Below are 22,457 nucleotides of genomic sequence, written 5' to 3' on the forward strand. Positions count from 1 at the left end.
ACAACACAGAAGACACCCGTGCGCAAAGCAGCAGGGTGGTTTTTGCAGTGCTGGCACCCCACCTCCTCATCATTGCTCCCTGACTGCAGAGCTGCTGTGTAGCTATTGCTTGGGATCTCTCTCTCCTCCCCCCCCCCCACCCCCCCATTAAAGCTGCAACCCACACACAAGAGCATACAGCGGAGACGGTTTCACTAAAACTGTGCTGTGAGCAAGTCCTGGAAGGCCCCGACACAGAAGGAGGCTATCTCCTGAGATCTGCTACAAGCAGGATGCTGGGCAGCCTGCAGGAAGTAGATGATCTTGTTATAAATGAAGTCTCAACTCAATCTGAATTTAGTAATATTTATAAATGAATATTTATAAAAGGTATAAAAGGCAAGTAAACAGCGCTGGGTGTGCGGGGAGCCTACGATCCACCAACACACACACACAAACATCAAACATTCTAAACATATAGAACATTGCTTTTACATACAAAATCAGAGTATACCTATACATATGTAAAATCAGAAAAGGTAACGAACAATCCTTTAAGTTTAATGACTTAACAGTCTCCATTTTCCATTCCTTTTATTGACTATGATATTGTATAAACTCACTTTAGGATAGAATAAAACTTGTGGTTAAAAGTTAGCGAGAACAAAGTAAATGACATCTTGTTATCTGTTGACCTTCTGTTATGTTGAAGCATCTTGTTATTTGAAAACATCCCGTTATCTGTTAACCCTCAGTCAGGCTGAGATGAGATAACTTGAGTCAACTGTCCGTTATGTCTTGTGAACTGAGACATCCTGTTGTCTGCCGACCCTCAGTTAAACTGAAAGCCAACTCAGCATTTCAGCATTTTTACAGCTTGGAAAACAACTGATTAAGCAAAAGGTGAAAAGTGCATCACGAGGAAGACCTAGAGCCTTCCTCCCAAAGACCACTCCCCACATTCTGAAGACCCCGGCCCACAATTCTTGGAAGGCTTTGCGCAAGCGCAAGGTCTGATAAGCTAATTAGCATGCAAAGCGAGAGTAGGCGGGGTTAAGGAATGAATATGTATAGGCGCTAATAGAATATTCATTGTTTTGCTGTATAAATATGAGATAGTTTGTCACTTTGAACATGCACGATAGGCGGAAAGATCCCCCGTGCATCCAGTGCTGCAATAAAGAATATATCACAAGGAAATTTCGGCTTCGATCTTTAATCAACTACAAACATGTCTCTATTTTCCATTCCTTTTGAACAATATGTCTCACTTTAAGTTGTCAAGCAACTCGGCCTTCAGGCCTTATGTATCCCATTCTTCCCAGATCGAAGAAAAAGCATATCCATCTCCTTTTCAAGGCCAATAGGCCTGGGTCAAAAGGCACGTTCAGGCCAACAGGGGGCATAACAGCAAAAGCCTTCGATGGCTGTAGCAGCAGAGGGGCCAATGGCGCAGCAGTCGGATCAGTAAAGGAGCCCGCAGCTCCCTCACTATCTGGCAAACCACACGTTTGTGATTGTGGATCCACATGGCTCTTTAAGGCCTCAGAGATTGCTCGCCAGGTGCCGAGCAATCCCACTGCAACCTTGTCATTTTTAGTTGCAGAGTCCCACACCTTGACCTCAGTTTGGTCCCATATTTCAGGCTCATAATCTGTCCGACTGTTAATAAAGAGAATAAGCCGTAAGGTTTCCAGGACAGTCTTTGTTCCTAAGGACGTATGATTCCCCATAATGCGTAACTGCTTACCAGTGAGGGGCAGTTGTGTGCACAGGTCCGCTTCTCTCAGCTGGAGCTTCTCTCCAGCTCCAGTGCGCCTATTTCCAGCGACTTTCTGTACGACCTCCTCTGAGCGGTTTGCTGAGTTTGGCCGAACCTAGCTTCATGAGGCAATCAATGTGCCTGTTCCCGTCCTGGTCTCCATTCTGCTAGCCTGTTCCTTTTCATTCCTTCTTTCTACTTCTTTATTGGTGACATAACTTCATCCTGTTGACTCTTTTTTTATCTTCAGGGCAGGCTCCCCTCTTATACCCTTTTCCCCACAGCAGTTCTTTTCAAAACAACTTTTCATTGGTCAAAAAACTTTGAATGTAACAACAATGAGCACACTGAGCCAGCAGTGTGCTTAGGTGGCCAAGAAGGCCAACGGCATCCTGGCTTGTATCAGAAACAGTGTCACCAGCAGGGCTAGGGAGGTGATCGTCCCCCTGTACTCGGCTCTGGTGAGGCCGCACCTCGAGTACTGTGTTCAGTTTTGGGAACCTCACTCCAAGATGGACATTGAGGTGCTTGAGCGAGTCCAGAGAAGGGCGACGAAGCTGGTGAGGGGTCTGGAGAACAAGTCCTATGAGGAGCAGCTGAAGGAGCTGGGCTTGTTCAGCCTGGAGAAAAGGAGGCTCAGGGCGACCTTATTGCTCTCTACAGGTACCTCAAAGGAGGCTGTAGTGAGGGGGGGTTGGCCTGTTCTCCCATGTGCCTGGTGACAGGACGAGGGGGAATGGGCTTAAGTTGCACCAGGGGAGTTTTAGGTTGGATCTTAGGAAGAACTTCTTTACTGAAAGGGTTGTGAGGCATTGGAACAGGCTGCCCAGGGAGGTGGTGGAGTCACCATCCCTGGAAGTCTTTAAAAGACGTTTAGATGTAGAACTTAGGGATATGGTTTAGTGGGGACTGTTAGTGTTAGGTCAGAGGTTGGACTCGATGATCTTGAGGTCTCTTCCAACCTAGAAATTCTGTGATTCTGTTATTCTGTGAACAACAGCAAACACCCAGAAACGTCAATGGCTGGAGAACAAGCAGCCCTAGACTGCATGGAGTCTCCTGAATCACCCTTCTTTGTTCCCTCTAAACTCTTTTACATTCCTGATGGCCTCATCGTTAAGAGTCTAATGTTATCATTAACCACGGGGCTTTCCAACCCCCATGGCCACACTCCCCGATCTCCCCCTTCTTTATTAATATCAACCACTTTCTCGACATGAATTGCCACTCCATATATAACAATCTCTTCCTTTTTCACAATGTATAAAAAAGCCTCAAATCCTGCCTTGTCTCTTCTAGACTTTCCTCTGGCATGCTGCTAAATTAAAATGACATTACTTTTACGGAAAGGTGCTGGAGTTGGATTATTCATGGTGCAGATTTGAACATATGGGCTGGGCAGAGTTCTACTTTTGATTGGCATGGGGAAGATGCATGGAGTTTCCTTCTGTAACAGCATAGCACAGGCTCTTCCATTTGGGAAGTACCAGGAGCCCTCACTTGTAAAAAATTAATTCTAAACAAGCAGTAGATTAACCTCTGACAACTACATGAATTTCCTGTGATGTCTTAGTTCAAAACAGCACTGAGTTCAAACCAAGGAAGTAAAGAAAGCTATTTCTTAAAAGAAAAAAAAAAAAAAAAATAAAAAAAAATATATATATATATATATATATATATATGTATATGGATCCTTTTACCCTTCCTTTCAACTCTGCATGAATATATATATATATAATATATATATATGGTATCTGTGATAAATCAGTAGGGGTTTGTTCATTGTCCTTGAGAATTTAAAGAATCTACTGAGGAGATAAGGTTTCACAACTCACGGCATTGTAACATGGGGACAAATGGGGAAGGGGAGTTGGGTAAACATCCTTGTTAAAACAAGGATTTTGTAAGATACCACCCACCCACCGCAAGACATCCTATTTTGCCCCCACCTGAACACAAGCACAACGCATGATCACCGGAGGAAGAATAACAACCCCCAACAACAGACTGCGCAGCCTCAGAACAAGTCTCGAAAAGTTGACAAGTCGACAGGTCTCGACAAGTCGACAAGTCAAGTCTCGACAAGCCGGAACTTGAATGCTATAAAACAGCGACACTGGAAAGGGGAAGTTGCATGACACTGGAAAGGGGAAGTTGCGTGCCATGGCGGTGCAGAGACTCCCCAGCCGCCCAGCGCTGTTTTGCTTGTGTCTGCTTACTTGATTAATAAAATAATTTCAATAGACCAGTAAATTGTGTGGTCCAACTTATAACAGTATCCAAAGCTGATTTGATAGGATCATCTAATGTGACTGATATGACATTGGCAAAGGCAGATTCCCTGTTGTTATTTATTTTTATAATAACAACTGAAAATGAAGGTGTCAGTACAAGCCTGCTATGATTAGTAGTAATAATGCGATAAAGACCAGAAACGCTGACCATCTAGAATAATCAAGTCTGCCCTTTTACCAGGGCAGACTTGATTATTTTTATTAATGAGGTCTCAACTCAATCTGAATTAGGTAATATTTATAAAACAAATATTTCTAAAATGTACAAAAGGCAAGTAAACAGTGCTGGTTGTGCGGGGAGTCTACGCTCCAACAACACGCACACACAAACATCAAACATTCCAAAAATACAGAACTTTGCTTTACATACTAAACCCGAGTATGCTTATACATATGTACAATCAGGAAAGGTAACAAACAATCTTTTAAGTTCCATAATTTACTAAAATCGAGTACGCCTATACATACGTAAAATCAGAAAAAGTAATAAACAATCCATCTCCTTTTCAAGGCCAATAGGCCTTGGTCAAAAGGCACATGCAGGTCAGAAGGGGGCATAACAGCAAAAGCCTTCGATGGCTGTAGCAGCAGAGGGGCCCATGGCGTAGCAGTTGGATCAGTAAAGGAGCCTGCAGCTCCCTCACTATCTGGCAAACCACACGTTTGTGATTGTGGCTCCACATGGCTCTTTAAGGCCTCAGAGATTGCTCGCCAGGTGCCGAGCAATCCCACTGCAACCTTGTCATTTTTAGTTGCAGAGTCCTGTTATATATGGAGTGGTAATTCATGTCAAGAAAATGGTTGATATTAATAAAGAAGGGTGAGATTTGGGAATGTGGCCATGGGGGTTGGAAGGCTCCATGGTTGAAATAACATTAGACACTTAATGACGAGGCCATCAGAAATATAAAAGAGTTTAGAGGGAACAAAGAAGGGTGATTCAGGAGACTCCATGCAGTCTAGGGTTGCTTGTTGTCCAGATGGTTCTCTTGTTCTCCAGCTGTTAAGGCATGGATGTTTCTGGGTGTTTGCTGTTGTTGTTACATTCAAAGTTTTTTAACCAATGAAAAGTTGTTTTGAAAAGAACTGCTGTGGGGAAAAGGGTATAAGAGGGGAGCCTGCCCTGAAGATAAAAAAAGAGTCAACAGGATGAAGTTATGTCACCAATAAAGAAGTAGAAAGAAGGAATGAAAAGGAACAGGCTAGCAGAATGGAGACCAGGACGGGAACAGGCACATTGATTGCCTCATGAAGCTAGGTTCGGCCAAACTCAGCAAACCGCTCAGAGGAGGTCGTACAGAAAGTCGCTGGAAATAGGCGCACTGGAGCTGGAGAGAAGCTCCAGCTGAGAGAAGCGGACCTGTGCACACAACTGCCCCTCACTGGTAAGCAGTTACGCATTATGGGGAATCATACGTCCTTAGGAACAAAGACTGTCCTGGAAACCTTACGGCTTATTCTCTTTATTAACAGTCGGACAGATTATGAGCCTGAAATATGGGACCAAACTGAGGTCAAGGTGTGGGACTCTGCAACTAAAAATGACAAGGTTGCAGTGGGATTGCTCGGCACCTGGCGAGCAATCTCTGAGGCCTTAAAGAGCCATGTGGATCCACAATCACAAACGTGTGGTTTGCCAGATAGTGAGGGAGCTGCGGGCTCCTTTACTGATCCGACTGCTGCGCCATTGGCCCCTCTGCTGCTACAGCCATCGAAGGCTTTTGCTGTTATGCCCCCTGTTGGCCTGAACGTGCCTTTTGACCCAGGCCTATTGGCCTTGAAAAGGAGATGGATATGCTTTTTCTTCGATCTGGGAAGAATGGGGTACATAAGGCCTGAAGGCCGAGTTGCTTGACAACTTAAAGTGAGACATATTGTTCAAAAGGAATGGAAAATGGAGACTTGTATGTAATCAAGTAAAAGAGTGGAAAATGGAGACTCTTGAGTCGTGGAACTTGGAGGATTTTTTGTTATCTTTTCTGATTGCATGTATGTATAGGCATACTTGCGTTTAGTATGTTAAAGCCATATTCTATATGTTTAGAATGTTTGATGTTTGTGTGTGCATGTTGTTGGAGCGTAGACTCCTGCACACCCCGCGTTCTTTACTTGCCTTTTGTACCTTTTAGAAATATTTGTTTTATAAATATTACTTAATTCAGATTGAGTTGAGACCTCATTTATAACAGTCCCACACCTTGATCTCAATTTGGTTCCATATTTCAGGCTCATAATCTGTCCGATTGTTAAAAAGGAGAATAAGCCGTAAGGTTACCAGGACAGTCTTTGTTCCTAAGGACGTATAATTCCCCATAATGCGCAACTGCTTACCAGTGAGGGGCAGTTGTGTGCACAGGTCCACTTCTCTCAGCTGGAGCTTCTCTCCAGCTCCAGTGCGCCTATTTCCAGCGACTTTCTGTACGACCTCCTCTGAGCGGTTTGCTGAGTTTGGCCGAACCTAGCTTCATGAGGCAATCAAAGTGCCTGTTCCTGTCCTGGTCTCCATTCTGCCAGCCTGTTCCTCTTCACTCCTTTTTCCTGCTTCTTTATTGACGTCATTGTGTTGCCTTTTTTTATCTTCAGGGCAGGCTCCCCTCTTATACCCTTCTCTCCACAGCAGTTCTTTTCAAAACAACTTTTCATTGGTCAAACAACAACAGCAAACACCCAGAAATATCCATGCCTTAACAGCTGGAGAACAAGAGAACCATCTGGACAACAAGCAACCCTAGACTGCATGGAGTCTCCTGAATCACCCTTCTTTGTTCCCTCTAAACTCTTTTATATTTTTGGTGGCCTCATCGTTAATAGTCTAATGTTATCTCAACCACGGGGCTTTCCAACTCCCATGGCCACATTCCCAAATCTCCCCCTTCTTTAGTAATATCAACCTTTTTCTCCACACGAATTACCACTCCATATATAACAATTATTATGTATTGTCACAACAGCACTTGCAAAGTTGTATTACGGCTAAATATCTAGGAAAAATGCAGCTACCAATCAAAGGCATTGTTGCATACCAGAAGGCAAATGAATTTGCAGAGTCTTCCAGCAATTCTCCATAGTTCAGAGCAGTTTGTGTTAGAAAGCAATCCTATTTGAAGAGTAAATCAAAAAGGCCCTGGACAACTTTGCTTTATTCAGGTTTTCTGTGATTTCACTTAGGCACTGGATGTTTCAAAAGCTTTATGAGCTAAATGCAGTTCCTGCCTCACCACTTACAGTTCCCACTGACTGTAGCAGAATTTCTCCTCCTCCAGGAAGCAGAAGAGCTTGTTCACAGGATCTCGGGATGCTGTGTTTGACACTGGGGCAGGTGGAGGATGGTGCAGAAACAGGTCATGCAGAGACATTGTGGGGATTTGTTCCAGAGCCTTGAGGCCTGAAAGTTCCACCTTCAACTAAAATATTCACCTGAAAGCCTTGGCTCAGTCCCTGCTTCCAAACAAGGACCATACAAGACATGCCAGTTTTAAAGAATATTCATAAAAAATTGAGAGAGGAGAGTTTATTCCTGTCTCTTTTGTAGATGACACGCAGAGACCCAAAGAGAGGGATTCACTTCCCTTAGCTTCACTTATCTAATTGTTAAATGCCTGCATTGATGCAAACCAATCCCCCTCCACCACACATGCAGACACACACCTCTAGGTCTGTATGGAGATGGGGAGCACCAGATGGCAATATGGGGAGCACCAGACGGCAATTCATCTCCAGGCATCTCAGATGTCTGTCTTGCAATGGGCAGTGCCACTCCTTGAGCATGCTTGTCTCTCTTGACTAGAAAGGAGCTGAAATTAATGCCTTAGACATCCTCCCAGCACCTAGATCTAAGGTGACTCTGGCCTGGAGCAATTTGCTCCTGGGCCTTTTGGAAGCCATCACAAGAGCTAAGGTTTGAAGTGTCCCTGCAGCACACTGTGCCTTCAACACAAGAGCATCTGTCCGCAGGCTGGGAGATCAGCCCATTCACTGCTGGATCTCTGTGACTTGGTGGTGGGGAAGTGCCAAACCATCGTTAAAGGTCAGTAAGTTCCTCTGCCAAGGCTGAAAACAGCAGCTTGGCCCTTTCGTCTGTCAGGTCAGTTTTGTATCAGCTGTCAGTTGCTGGCATCCCATCCCAAAATAACTCACTTCACCTCTGTTTCTAGCCTCACAGCCCATCAGGCTGTTCCTGCCCTGTCACCTCCTATTCCCCCATGTCACATCATGGGCTTAGTATGACGTGACAGGCTGAGATGCACTGAGCCAGGGAAGCTGTAATCTTGGTTGAACAGAGAGAAGGAGAGAGAACAGGATGGGTCAGAAGTGCAATTAAACAGACTACATTTGATCAGTACTCTAAACCCACAATAAATGTGCTTCCTTCCAGCCCTGGGCAAAGTATTTTACATTATTTTATCTCTGAACCATGTTAGTTTCTTACAAGTCCCAAAGGCACCTTGTTCTACTCTTACATTTGCCTTAAAAAGTCAGAGAGAACAGATTCTCTCAGCTAGTCCATGTGGACAGAACTGCAAGGAACAGGATCCCTCTTGGCCCTCCAGTATGTTTGCATCACCAGGGGGACTTCAAGAATGAACAGTCTTTATTCTGTTTTGTAACATCTTTATTCTGTAATGACATTTTTTTTTTTTCCGGTGCCTGTTCACAATAGTGGAGCTGCCTGAACAGCCACCTCAGCGTCACAAGAAAAGACAGGGAACAGTGGAGGCATATTAAAGCTTAACCCCTTCCATAAGAAGAGAAAGCCAATGGGGTAGGGGTGCAAAGAGGTGGTGAAGTCCTGTACAGATATGCCCTGCTTCATTGCAGGCTGAAAGGGGCAGTTTCCATGTCTTGGGCTGATCAGAAGCCTTCAGGTTTGATGCTGAATAATGCCGTGGCCAGAGTCAAAAGCTACAGAACTTCCCCTTCCTCCAGAGGCACACTGTTAGCCTTCATTACAGGGTGCTATTAATAATTAGTAGCTATGGCAATATGAAATGTGTGTAGAAGTCCAACAGCTCATAAATCTTGTGAAGAGCTCTATAATGGTATGTGAAAGTATTGGATGCATTTGTGCAGTATCATTTTTACACTGACACAAAGAACCTGAAAAAGAAATGTCTGTTACTTACTTTGCAGACATGTTACACAGGGCTGTACACCCACAAGGTCCATGCTCAGTACATATCAGGAGGCAGCTGCCTGAAAGGCAGATGATTATCTGCCCTTCAGGGTCCAGAGGAAGAATATATCGTGGCCTTTATTTGGAAATTCCAGGTGTAGAGGAAAAAGAACAAATAGGTGTGCACCTACGGTTTCTGTGAGGGCAGATGGCTTTGTGTTGCTGAAAGACTGGCCCTCTTCTTTATCTTCCCAATCTTACTTTTTAAAATACCCCACCTTTGGCCACAGGTGAGACACTGGACTACCAGAGGAAGCATTGGTGCTCCTACACAGTGCTTGCTTCACAGGACAGAAAGGAACATAAGGGAGTGCTGCCCCCTCCTCATGGTACACAGCATTCCCCTGCAGAGCGCAGCCTTCTTCGGGCAGGTGGTACCCAGGTACCCATGTCCACAAGTGCCAGAGATGACCCTCATTTATGGATGCGACCTCAGCCTTCAGCCTCAGCCCAGCAATCAGCCTCTTTCAGGGTGGAGGTCCCATCACAACATGGCACACAAGAGGCTTTCCCACCACTCCCACTTCAGCTCCAGGCTCCCCACCATGGTGTGCCTCTCCTGTATTCAGTCACAGCAGGGAGAAAAGGTGTCTGAAGGTATGCAGGCACTTTGTTTGCCTGCTGTGATGGGGGACTGACAGCACTTAGCTTCACAGAGCTGTTGCAAGTTCAGCATTAAAGAGATGAAAGTGATGGAGGCCTTACATACATCACAGGTAGGCAAGGATGCTCTCCTTCAAGCCTGCTGCTACTGAAGTAACCGGTTTAATGCTGTGCAGCATTGCTTCCCCTTCTGCATGATTAGAGACTACACCCAGGACGTGTCTGTGTCTCTTGTCATCTGTCGTGATAGGCTTCAGCAGGAAGAGAACATCAGTGTGTTTATTCAGGTTAATGGCTCTGCCTTCTCTACCTTATCAGGTGTCTTCTATCTACCTTGAATAGATGATGGACTTCTGGCCAGTCTTCATGTGCTAATGAGAACAAAGACTGAATGAAAGCATGCACATCACTGTATGCAGCCTCCTGCCCCTGCAGGCACTGTGCAGTATCAGCCCATTTATCAAACCCAAGCAAGCTTAAATGTTTGGTTTCCAGACTTGCTCCTGCTGGGCCAAGAACCATACCCTGCTGTCCATCAGGGGATGCTCTGAGTCATTTTTGCAAGGACACAGATGTCACAGCTGTGGCTGCCTGTGAGCCACAACAGTCCTATGCCAAGCCTTGCTGGTTCATGTTCAATTTGCGGTCTGCCGGATCTGCAGAAGCCTCCCCACCAAGCTCTTGGGCAAACGCCCCATACCAGTGGCTCAGAAATACACCTCCAATGCCACTTCCACTTTTACACTTGAAAAAATACAAACTCAGCACAGTACAAAAGGGTATAATTACCATTTCAGAAAACACAAATGTTAATTTGATGTTGCATATTATGGCTCTGACAGCTCCCAGGCTCTTGTGATACGGTGTCAAAGAGGCATTACAAGCAAATGCAAAGTGTTCAAAGCGTTTGTTTTTCCTCTTCCTATACTGAATAGAAGGATAGGGACCAAACTGAAGCAATGAGTAGAAAAATCATCTGTTAAAGGAGAAGGCAATGTCATTACAATAGAGTTTGTGATTTTCAGGGCAGGGAGGTATGGAAACATCTCTTGCTTTGCAGGCAAAATGGGAGCTAAAGCCCTCGCAGAACTGAAGTGATCACACCTGCACAGAGATGATGCTCACAGGCAGCAGCTGGGTTCCTCATTTACTCCTTAAAACCTTCTCATATGTACAAGTTAAGGCCACTCTCAGAAATAACTCTCTGCTCTTTCTGTCTCCCATTGTTTTGATGGGAGTGACATGCTTGGTATCCCTGAACAGCACAGGGATAAAAATGTATCCTGGGGTATCCTGTCCTGTTCAAAGGGCATCCTTTGTGTTTGTTTATAAGAGAATACTTCAAATTCTTTTTAGAAAAATCTAAGGATTCCTCCCCTCCCCCTTCAGGAGCTGCGCACTTTATATGAATGCACAAAGAGTACAATTTCCATCACTGGAGGGTTTGCTGAAGCTAGACTAGCACCATCAGGAGTGACACAGATGGGGTGCTTTCTTGTCAAGAGACAAACCCAGGTCTAAAGCCTGGGAGGTTTGTTTATTAATTTCTTGCACAAAAACTCCTTGAGTTTCTTTTTCACTTCCCATCTATCCATCTACCCCCAAAATTAAGGTTAGGAATCAACACTAAAATGATAAAAAAAATGCCCATAAATCCTTAGGTTTTCACAATCAGATCTTCCCAGGGAAATAAGTACATGGTATACAAAAAAAGCATGTTTGCTTTGCTGCTGACAGCACACTGAATTGTGCCTAAACATTTCAGTTGGAATCAGTTCCAATGTGTCCAGTACTAGACAGGATGGAAGATGAGCCTTGCAACACAGAGTAAGCAGAAGTAGTCAATAAATATTTCAGTTTTGCATTTGGAAAGAATTTGGATGATGTATTCATATCCTACAATGATAATGAAATACTTCACTTTCCAATGGCCCTAAGCAATGTTTGATTGCACAGAAATAATTCAATATAATTAAAGAGGATGTTAAACAACAGCTATTCAAGTCAAACATTTAAAAACCTGCATCTCCAGATCATTTACATACAGGACTATTAAGAGCAGCATTTCAGGAACATTCCAGAACTTGTTACAATTTTTGAGAAATCGTATATGCAAGATATCTGATTCAGGCAGAAGATGCATTTAAATCTGGATTTTAAGACTTCTAAGGAAATGCCCTAATCGGCAGATGCTTGCCTCTCTTGGTGTGATGCTGATGCTTGGTTCTCCTGGTGTGATGATGATGTAGCCTTTCTGCCTGGCATCACTCTTTCTCTGTTTCTCACTTCCTTTCCTCCAATACCCTAACAGATTTCTAAAGGATTTGGCTCTGTCTCAGACAGGAGAGATACCAGCTACCAAAGCCTGCCCCTTTTCTTCACTGGCCATGTTTTTGCACTGACCTGGCATCCTACAGGGCAGAGCCAGGGATGCTGCGGACAGAAGCAGCACACCCACTCCAAGAGCAAGGGTGGGAGAAAACCTGCACAGGCAGGACTGGGGTGAGCTGTGTCTTCTCACCTTGTACCTGAAGGAGGATTTTCTTTACCGAAAGGGTTGTTAGACATTGGAACAGGCTGCCCAGGGAAGTGGTGGAGTCACCATCCCTGGAAGTCTTTAAAAGACGTTTAGATGTAGAGCTTAGGGATATGGTTTAGTGGGGACTGTTTGCGTTAGGTCAGAGGTTGGACTCGATGATCTTGAGTTCTCTTCCAACCTAGAAATTCTGTGATTCTGTGATTCTGTGATTCTGAGGATGTGGAAGGGCTGAATGTACAACACGCCCAGGCCCAGTAGCTGAATCCTGCTGAGAAAACCAACGACAGGTTATTTCTAGAGGCAGGCATGTCCAGATGGGGAAGCATAGAGCAGCATTTCGTTTTCCCTTCCTAGCCCAGGAGAAGTAAGGTCTTTTTCTCAAGACTACAGAGACACTTGGCTCATTCGTCCAGATTAATGAACATTCCCTCTCTGCTCTTCTGAAGTTTTGCATTTGCAGCTGACATCCGTCTTGCTGGCAGAGGGCAGTGACTGGAGTACGCTGACCCAGAATACATCAGCCTCAGCATTTACAGCTGAAAGCTTAGGTCTTCTGCCAAAAGCCATTAAAAATCCAAAGTGCCAGTGTGTACACATTTCACTGACGCCCCCACTTTTAAAACCCAAGACGAAACCAACATCTACCAGCCACACTTCTTATCAGGCCTATTTCAACAAATATTCATGGACATTCATAAGGTTCTCACCCTTCCCCGTTTGAGGGCTCATCTCAGGAGCTGGGCTGGTGTGCTGACCCGTGTGCTGGTGTATCTGTTATCTGTAGGATAACAGGAGCTTCCCCAGACACTCCTGCCCTGTATCTGACCTCAAGTCCCCACCATCCTGCCCCACCTCTGTGGTGTCCCCAGGCCACTTGTTAGCTGTTGCATGGCCTCTTCTCATGCTTGGATACCAGCCAGCCACCAGCATGTTTAAATAATTTTCCACCTTTGCTCAATTTAGCCCCTCAGTGAGTAATTTACTAAACAATTGAAAGAGAGTTCAGGTGACCTAGATGAACTTCATTAACATACTACTAATAATTTAATATTTCTAACAAAAGAAATGGGCTTTGGAAACTCTCATTTTAATTCATAACCAGTTCTGGTCTATTTGCCCCATGGGGGTCACATGATGACCTTTCTAGGGGCTTTGTAGTCATGGTTGAGATGGGTCAGATTTCTGCTGAGGCTGAGGAAGGATGGATGTGGGGTCACCCCTCCACATGGCTCGGCCCCTGCTGCTGAGCAGAGGCACAGCCTGGTTGGTGAGGCTTGATGACATGCCATGTGTGCTCACACCAGGCCGGTGAATGGCTTGGACATCCCAGCAAGGGAAAAAGGCTGGCAGGAGGTCTGTTGCCTTCTCAATCCCAATATAATAAACACCAAGAGTCCCAGAACTCATGGTTGTTGGCTGCTAAAGAGGACTCTTCCCTTTAATGCCATAGGGCACAGACTGGGTGGACACCTTGGGGGAAGGGCACTCAAAGGACAGAGCCCCCTAGGGTTTCCCAAAGCCTCCCCCCAGCCCACCTTAGGCAAGATGTAATGAGGCATTTGGCATAGCCTTGTGACTCTGATGAACTCCATCGAGCTCAGAGCAGGCTCTTCGGGGAGTTTACTCTTGAAGTTTGATTTAAATATGCAACTGGAATAAAGCAATGCTTTATGTAAAACTGGATTATCCCATTCTGCATCCACCAAATGAGCCCCACCAGCACTAGCAATCCTACAAAGCAAGTAGCAAAATGTTGGTAATTTTGATGGCACTGCTGCTTTACTCCTGGAGGGAAGAACCTAAAGAAGGTCGTGTTGCGGAGCAGCTAGCAAGCTGGTGTCAGCCAGACAGCCCAGGGATAAAGAATACAAGGGGCCACAGCATTACAGATGGATGCTGGCACCGATGAATGAGCCCACGATGACAGAGAGACTCCGATCCAGTGTACCAGCAGCCAATCAGTAAGTTGTTAGAATGATTCAGTAAATTTACTACACAAAGCAATAGATAAAATGAATATATATATATATATATATAATCCACAGGACAAGTTAATTAGTGTTGGCTCCCATACTCCCAAACTGCTTGTTTTTTTTCACACATTTATAGAATTTTATGGTTCATCTCCTTCTATGACAAAGTTACGTGCTTGGTGGATGAGGGAAAGGCTGTGGATGTGGTCTACCTTGACTTCAGCAAGGCTTTTAACACCTTTTGCCACAACATTCTCCTCAAGAAACTGGCTGCTCTTGGCTTGGACTGACATATGCTTCATTGGGTTAAAAACTGGCTGGATAGCCTGGCCCAAAGAGTCGTGGTGAGTGGAGTCAAATCCAGCTGGAGGCTGGTCACTAGTGGCGTTCCTCAGGGCTTGGTACTGGTACTGGTCATCTTTAATATCTTTATTGATGATCTGGATGAGGGGATTGAGTGCACCCTCAGTAAATTCGCAGATGACACTAAGTTAGGTACGTGTGTAGGGTAGGAAGGTTCTGCAGGAGGATCTGGATAGGCTGCACCGATGGGCTGAGGTCAACTGTATGAAGTTCAACAAGGCCAAGTGCCGGGTCCTCCACCTGGGGTACAATAACCCCAAGCAGAGCTATAGGCTGGGAGATGAGTGGTTGGAAAGCTGCCTGGCGGAGAAGGACATGGGAGTATTGGTCAGCTGAATATGAGCCAGCAGTGTGCTCAGGTGGCCAAGAAGGCCAACAGATCCTGGCTTGCATAAGAAGCAGTGTGGCCAGCAGGGCTAGGGAGGTGATCATCCCCCTGTACTCAGCTCTGGTGAGGCCGCACCTCGAGCACTGTGTTCAGTTTTGGGCCCTAGATACAAGAAGGACATCGAGGTGCTTGAGTGGGTACAGAGAAGGGCGACAAAGCTGGTGAGGGGCCTGGAGAACAAGTCCTATGAGGAACGGCTGAGGGAGCTGGATTTGTTCAGCCTGGAGAAAAGGAGGCTCAGGGGCGACCTTATCGCTCCTTATAAGTACATTAAAGGAGGCTGTAGCGAGGTGGGAGTTGGTCTATTCTCCCACGTGCCTGGTGACAGGACAAGGGGAATGGGCTAAAGTTGCACCACGGGTGTTTTATGTTGGATCTTAGGAAGAACTTCTTTACCGAGAGGGTTGTTAGGCATTGGAATAGGCTGCCCAGGGGAGTGGTGGAGTCACCATCCCTGGAGGTCTTTAAAAGACGTTTAGATGTAGAGCTTAGGCATATGTTTTAGTGGGGACTGTTAGTGTTAGGTCAGAGGTTGGACTCGATGATCTTGAGTTCTCTTCCAACCTAGAAATTCTGTGATTCTGTGATTCTGTGATTTGAGGTTTTCAGAAGCGGTGACACCCAGCTGTCCCAGACAGTGAAAGCACAGTTAATCCTTTCTCAGAGCAGGTTGCCCAGATAACATCTTTGGTGTCCTCTTAGCTTTTTGCTTTTTTGATTCTGGCTACCTTAGGTCTCTCTCATCTCCAAGGAGCTCTTTTGCTAAAAGATTTGCAGATTCCTGGGTTGAAGCTGTTCCACAATCCATTATTTAGAGCAGACAGTTCAAGGTGTATGGGCCATTTAGTGCCCTAAATCTTGAGATGATCGGACACCTCTGTGTTTTACTGCACTTTGTGTAAAGTGTTAACTATTCCTTGGGGCAGGAAGTGTAACTTCTGTCAGGATGTGAAAACCACTTCTCACCCGATTCTGTAAAGTCTTTATCCGAAGCTCACACAAGGTGACTAAAAACTTAGGCTCAGATCTACCAGAAAGGTGAAGGTCTCCATGTTTGTTTTTTTGTTTTTTTTTTTTTTTTTTTTTTTTTGAATGGATTCTGTCTCAGATGCAGAGGTTCTTCATTGTCTTGAACTCCAAGCAAAACCCAGGAAGCTTGTAAACTACACAAATTAATTCTCCATAACATTTCCCTTTGTGGGAAGGCTGGAATGTAAGCAGAAATATGTTAATGTGCCATTTGCTAATTTCACTCTTACTCCATCTGGGGATAGTAAGATCTTCTCCTCTGATATATTTTCACTGTATATTTCAGAATTACTAGATCTTGAAGAAGAAATGAAGTTTTCTGCTTTTTGCAAGTATTTTTCATTCTTCTCCCTAAATTCTCATATGAGGCAAATCAAGATAAACCGTTTTTTCCCCAGTTAAGCCAAGACTATTTTGGTTGCTGTTTGTGCTCTGTCTTCTTTGAGGTATCTGGAGTGATTTTTTATTGTTATTTTTTTTCAAGATTTTTTCTTGATCATAATTGAATTCTAAAATTAGCCTGAGAGGCACAAATTTGAGTTCGTGACATTAAAGATTGGTCTTTCTAGCCAGAAGGAGCCTAACTGCTGCTCAGAGAAAAGTGTCAGGCCATTACCCTAACAAGAAAGAAATTAAGGGGTGAAAGATACTGCTCTGCATCTGCTCAGCCCTTTCTACTGCTCAGATGCACAGAAGCAAATTGTAACCTAAGATGGATTCAGATTTTGCAGCCTGCCAAGTCTACATAAACAGAGGCTCCTATCAAAAAACCAAGCCCCTGGTCTCCTGGATGGCTGCTGCTCATCCTCTCTGAAGCCCTGGCAGGGTGTTCAGCCTGCCTGCCCTGGCTCATGTAGGTGCTCAGCCTTTCCCTGACTCCTCCTGCAGTCATGGATGAGAGCCTGGCTCACCCAGACCAGGATTTGGAGGAGGCTGTCTCTCTTCACTGACTACACACGAAGACAGCGAGTGAAGTCAGCTGGCAAAGCATCTAAAGCTTCCCACGTTTCTTCAGTATCAGCTAGTACTCAACCAGTACTCGCAATTCGAGATTGTCAATGTCCCAAAATTTGGGCTGCATGTCTGTCACAATGTTTTCAGAAATTTGCATACGCCTCTGGCTCCTGTCCTCTAGGCAACCAGATTACTTTGATAAATTCACAGATATTAATTCATGGCCCAGATCATGTTTCCCTTCACCAACAAGATGGAGCAGCTAATCAACTGCTCCACTAAATCAATCGAGATCTCCTTGGCTGCAGAGAAGAAGACAATTGTGGCATGCTTCTGATTATCTTTTTTCCCTTTTTCTCTGACAATTAGATATGCAGTAGCTTGCTACCCCTTCCTAACCTGCTTTGGTAACTTCTCTAGGAGTCTGAAGTGTGCACACATGCAGGCAATACTGTCTGGGGACTGGGGTAGTAGTAGATGAGGGCTCAGCAGTCACTTCAGCCACTAACCTTCCACATGCCTTTGGGAAAACCATAATGCACTTCTGTTCCTCATCTCTAAACCAGGGATGATGCTATCAGCCTCCTTTCAAAATCCCCGTTAGCTACAAATGCAAGATTTTAGTGTTCCTCTTATTTTAATACTTCAGAATTTGTTTAGTTTTCTATTTCTGTTCTGTTCAAGATACGTTTTAGAGCTCACTATCAGCAGAGACATACAGGCTTTACTATTAGAGGGAATTGATACTGATGGAAGCCCTGTTACAATTTGTTAGGTTTTATGTTCTATTTAAAAAAAAAAATGATTGATGTGTTCAGAATCAGTGAAGTTATTTCTTGAGGGTTTAGTGGAGCTTAAATTATGCTTTGCCCTTGTTCTCAGGGGTAGATTTTACCCAGGGTGAAACAGAATGGTCTGGTTAATGAGGATATAGATTTCAAATAGTAACTCCTACTGTTTAATGATCACTTAAACTTGTGCTATCATAATACATAATGGCTATTTCCCTTGAAGGTTTCCAGCACAGGATTCAGATTACCCATTACAGAACTGGGAGTGAGCACAGACAATGAGGTGCCTAAAGGTAGAGAGGAAAGAGCAGCTCAGGTTGCATATCACAACACAGGGACAACCCTCACACACTCGCATGTTACACTCACATATTAGCAGTTGCTTTGATTGTGAAATGATCTAGGGAGCATGTCCAACCGCAAGCTGTTGTTGTGTTGATTGCTGCCTTGTCAGAAGGACTAATTAGAGCCATGGGCTTTGCTTTGTCCGATGTTATTCTTCTCTGTAGACAAAAGAGATTTCTCTCATCTCACTGACTTACAGAATTAGAATCAGCTGGGAGGAGAAAACTGTCTTTTTGACAAGACACTTTGAAGGGAGTGAAATTGTGCCTCCTTTTTCCCTCCAAATCACAACAATTTCAATTTCAACCTTTTTAATAGACTAAAAATTGATCACCTTCCCACCCACTAAACTCCCTGTTCTTTTACATCTTTATGTGATCCACTCTATTGTTTAAGAGGAGAGAAGGAGGGGGGCATAAATAAAGCATAAATAAAGCCAGAATAAAGAGAACAGCCTTATTTTGGCAGAAATCAAAACATATTTTTTCGTTATGAATATCAAATCAATAACCACGAGCAATGTGAAATCTCTTCAAAGAAACTTTTGCTGGCAGATAGGTCTTGCCACCTCTCTTGCCACCAGTGCCACAGGGCAAGACAGCATTCTTGGAAGGGAGGCTGGCAGACAAGCTCATTTGTATCAGTCTTTCTGTCCTTCCCGTCTTTAGTCTCCATCAGATTTAATGGAGTAATTTACTTGTGCAGTTTCCCTGAGTGACTGCAGAGAGCTGCTCCATCTGGCACACCATGCAGCAGGGGTTCCTGGTTTTCCATTGCCCAAGTGCAGTACTGGGGACAGACCGTGCATGCTTGAGTGAAAATGGTTTTTAGCTAGGTTCAGTCTGGAAGAGGCCAATAAGCACACTTCAGCACTCACAGTGACTGTGACAATAACCAGACTCCTCTTAAGGAAGCTCTTCTGCAAGCAAGAGGCCAGAGATGTTCAGGCAAATCTGCTCTGAAGTGGAGCCACAGGACTCACCAGGGAGGAGCTGGAAAAGCAGCAGCACAGATTTCCAAGGTATTTTTATGTGGCGTTGAAGAAGGAACAGTCCCCAGAGTTGTTGATCTGGAGTAGTGATTTCTGATTCCTGTTGATTCACATCATGAAGAATGTGTATTTGGGGACTGGAAAAATCTTTCTTTTGGTTTTGAGGCAGTTCTATTTTTTCCCATCTTATTTTTGGTTGTCCCTGGAAATATTTGCTTGGAAGTGCTCAAAGAATATCTTTACAAAATGTGTCTGCTTCCCACATACGTTTTTGCTATGTTTTTTCCTCCTGCCCTTTGCTGCCAAAAAACAATTCTCAGCACAGATATGCATTGTCTGAAAATTAAAAAAAAATAGAATATTTCTAGTGAAAATGCATGCCATATACTTCCTTCTTGCCACAGGAAAGGTGTACCTCAAGTGTGAGTTTAAACTTCATTTATTTTTTGAGTGGACTCTCTGGCCAAACATCTCTCCCCTGATACCAGACCCACAGACCTTTCTGTTGTACACTACCTTCCCACTCAGACAGGAGGAAGCTGCTTACCATGGTGAGCATTGGCCCAAGGCCCAGCTCCTATTTGTTGAAAGTTTTATTTGAAAACCAGCTCCTGTTGTCAAAGTAGCTGCAGCCATTTGAAGAATGCAGCCCACCCGACAGCACGGTGACACCTCAGGAACAGAGAGCCGCTGGTGACTCCGCTTGCAGTGCAGCTCTACCCCGCAATGGGGTCTTAATTCTCAGCATCAGTTTCTGCAGTGTATTTGATGTTTTGAATTTGTTGGTTAAACTCCCCATTCCAATCAATATAGATACATCTGAAGAGCCAGGCAACCTGCAGGGACTTGGAGATAATGCTATTCAGATGGGAGGAGAAGAACAATTTCTGCCTCCCGTGTGTCTCTGCAGGGTGTCCTGATGGTCATTGGAGAAGGAGGAGGAAAAAGATACTTCAAATGCTGCTTCATTCTCCTCCAGGATAGAAAGGATCAATAGAAACCATCGAGGACAAAAGAACTAAGGAGGGGAGGGAAGCTGAGATGAAAAGGTAAGAGGCTCATTTTGATTCTTTAACTGAATAAATGGCACACTTGGCTGCTGCTCCCAAATGCTTTAAACAATATGCTCCACACTTCTTATTCTGTTTCCTCAGAATACAAAGACTTGTTTAAATAAAGCCTCACTTGTATTAAATCATCATTTGTTTTGAATTTCAGCCTTCAAAGGAGGGCACACCAGCTCTGTGCTTCATGCTTGCACCTTGTCAAGAAGCTGCACTAGGTGAGTCCACGTCTGCCTACCTCCGTAATAAAACAGAGACTCACAGAGCTGCAAGGAGCCTGTGGGGATGCATGCCAGAGCAAACAAGAAGCACCAGGTCTCCTTCCTGTTGCCAGTGCCCTTACAGATGAGTAATAATGAGCCAAGCAGCAGCTCACCGCACAGGGCAACATCTCATGCCAAGCTGTTTGCTTCACCAGAGTGAGTCAGAGCCCTGATGTAATGCTGAAATAGACTTTCAGCAATTTACAGCATCACCCTTGAGAAAGGACTTCCACCCTCCAAAGATTATTAGGATGACAACCAAGCAGCTGTTGTCAATATCTGTATTTGCTTGGCTAAAGTGTCTTTTAAGGGAAGTAACATTTCCTAAGACCTCTCTTTCTTGCTCCTTTCTCCCTCCTGCCAATGCTTGAGTTAAATCATACATCTAATTTTCAGCCATTTAAAATCATTCAAAATCACTACAAGAAGCTAAAATTTCAGACAGAACACTTTCAACATGAGAATCCAAAATTCTTATTGCAAAAACATCAAAACAAAATCATTTCAGCTTCTCAAAAAGAATCCAATTCCCACTCCTGTATGTATCAATAGTGGTCAGAAATATTTACCTAGTTGGAGGTGTATTCTTCATGAATGCCAGGCAAATACAGAGGAAGGTGCTTGCCTGTTGTCCTGGTTTCAGTTAGAACAGAATTAATTTTCCTCCTAGTAGCTGGTGGAATGCTGTGTTTTGGCTTAGGATGAGAAGAGTGCTGATAACACCCCGATGTTTTAATTGCTGCAGAGCAGTGCTTATACTAAGCCAAGGACATCTCAGTTTCTTGCTCTGTCCTGCCAACGAGCAGGCTGGGGGTGCAGTAAGAGCTGGGAGGGGACAGACCCAGGACAGGTGACCCAAACTAGCCAAAGGGGTATTCCATACCATCTGACGTCATGCTAAACAATATATAGGGGTGGCTAGCCGGGGGAGGGGGCCGGACTGCTCGGGGTGAGGCTGAGCATCAGTCAGCGGGTGGTGAGCAATTGCATTGTGCATCACTTGTTTGTACATATCATTAGTGGTAGTACTATTGTCATCATTGTATTATTATTATTATTTTATTATTATTGTTATTATTATTTTCCTGCCTTATTAAACTGTCTTTATCTCAACTCACTGGCTTCACTTTCCATTTCTCTCCTCCGTCCCAGAGAGGGAGGGGGGAGGGTGAGCGAACGGCTGCGTGGTGTTTAGCTGCCGGCCAGGTTAAACCAGAATCACAGAATCACAGAATTTTTTCTAGGTTGGAAGAGACCTCAAGATCATCGAGTCCAACCTCTGACCTAACACTAACAGTCCCCACTAAACCATATCCCTAAGCTCTACATCTAAACGTCTTTTGAAGACTTCCAGGGATGGTGACTCCACCACTTCCCTGGGCAGCCTGTTCCAATGTCTAACAACCCTTTCGGTAAAGAAGCTCTTCCTAACATCTAACCTAAAACTCCCCTGGCGCAACTTTAGCCCATTCCCCCTCGTCCTGTCACCAGGCACGTGGGAGAACAGGCCAACCCCCACCTCGCTACAGCCTCCTTTAAGGTATCTGTAGAGAGCGATAAGGTCGCCCCTGAGCCTCCTCTTCTCCAGGCTGAACAAGCCCAGCTCCTTCAGCCGCTCCTCGTAGGACTTGTTCTCCAGGCCCCTCACCAGCTTCGTCGCCCTTCTTTGGACCCGCTCAAGCACCTCGATGTGCTTCTTGTAGCGAGGGGCCCAAAACTGAACACAGTGCTCGAGGTGCGGCCTCACCAGGGCCGAGTACAGGGGGACGATCACCTCCCTAGCCCTGCTGGTCACACTGTTTCTGATACAAGCCAGCATGCCGTTGGCCTTCTTGGCCACCTGAGCACACTGCTGGCTCATATTCAGCCAACTATCCACCAATACTCCCAGGCCCTTCTCTGCCTGGCAGCTCTCCAACCACTCATCTCCCAGCCTGTAGCTCTGC

At 44.8% G+C, this 22,457-nt stretch overlaps 1 protein-coding gene and 1 long non-coding RNA gene across 2 annotated transcripts in view; both read right to left on the reverse strand.

Moving 5' to 3' along the window:
- Nucleotides 1-22,457, reverse strand: part of ASIC2 (acid sensing ion channel subunit 2) — a 528,892-nt gene that overhangs the window by 273,840 nt on the left and 232,595 nt on the right. The window lies entirely within an intron of this gene.
- Nucleotides 5,765-21,654, reverse strand: LOC137844588 (uncharacterized). Its single transcript, XR_011089945.1, has 3 exons — nucleotides 21,081-21,654; nucleotides 18,891-19,520; nucleotides 5,765-10,182 (listed from the first exon to the last, which is right to left on the reverse strand). It is a non-coding gene; the product is annotated as an uncharacterized lncRNA (long non-coding RNA).

The sequence above is a fragment of the Anas acuta genome, chromosome 25 (assembly GCF_963932015.1).
Source record: "Anas acuta chromosome 25, bAnaAcu1.1, whole genome shotgun sequence".
Taxonomy (NCBI): Eukaryota; Metazoa; Chordata; class Aves; order Anseriformes; family Anatidae; genus Anas; species Anas acuta.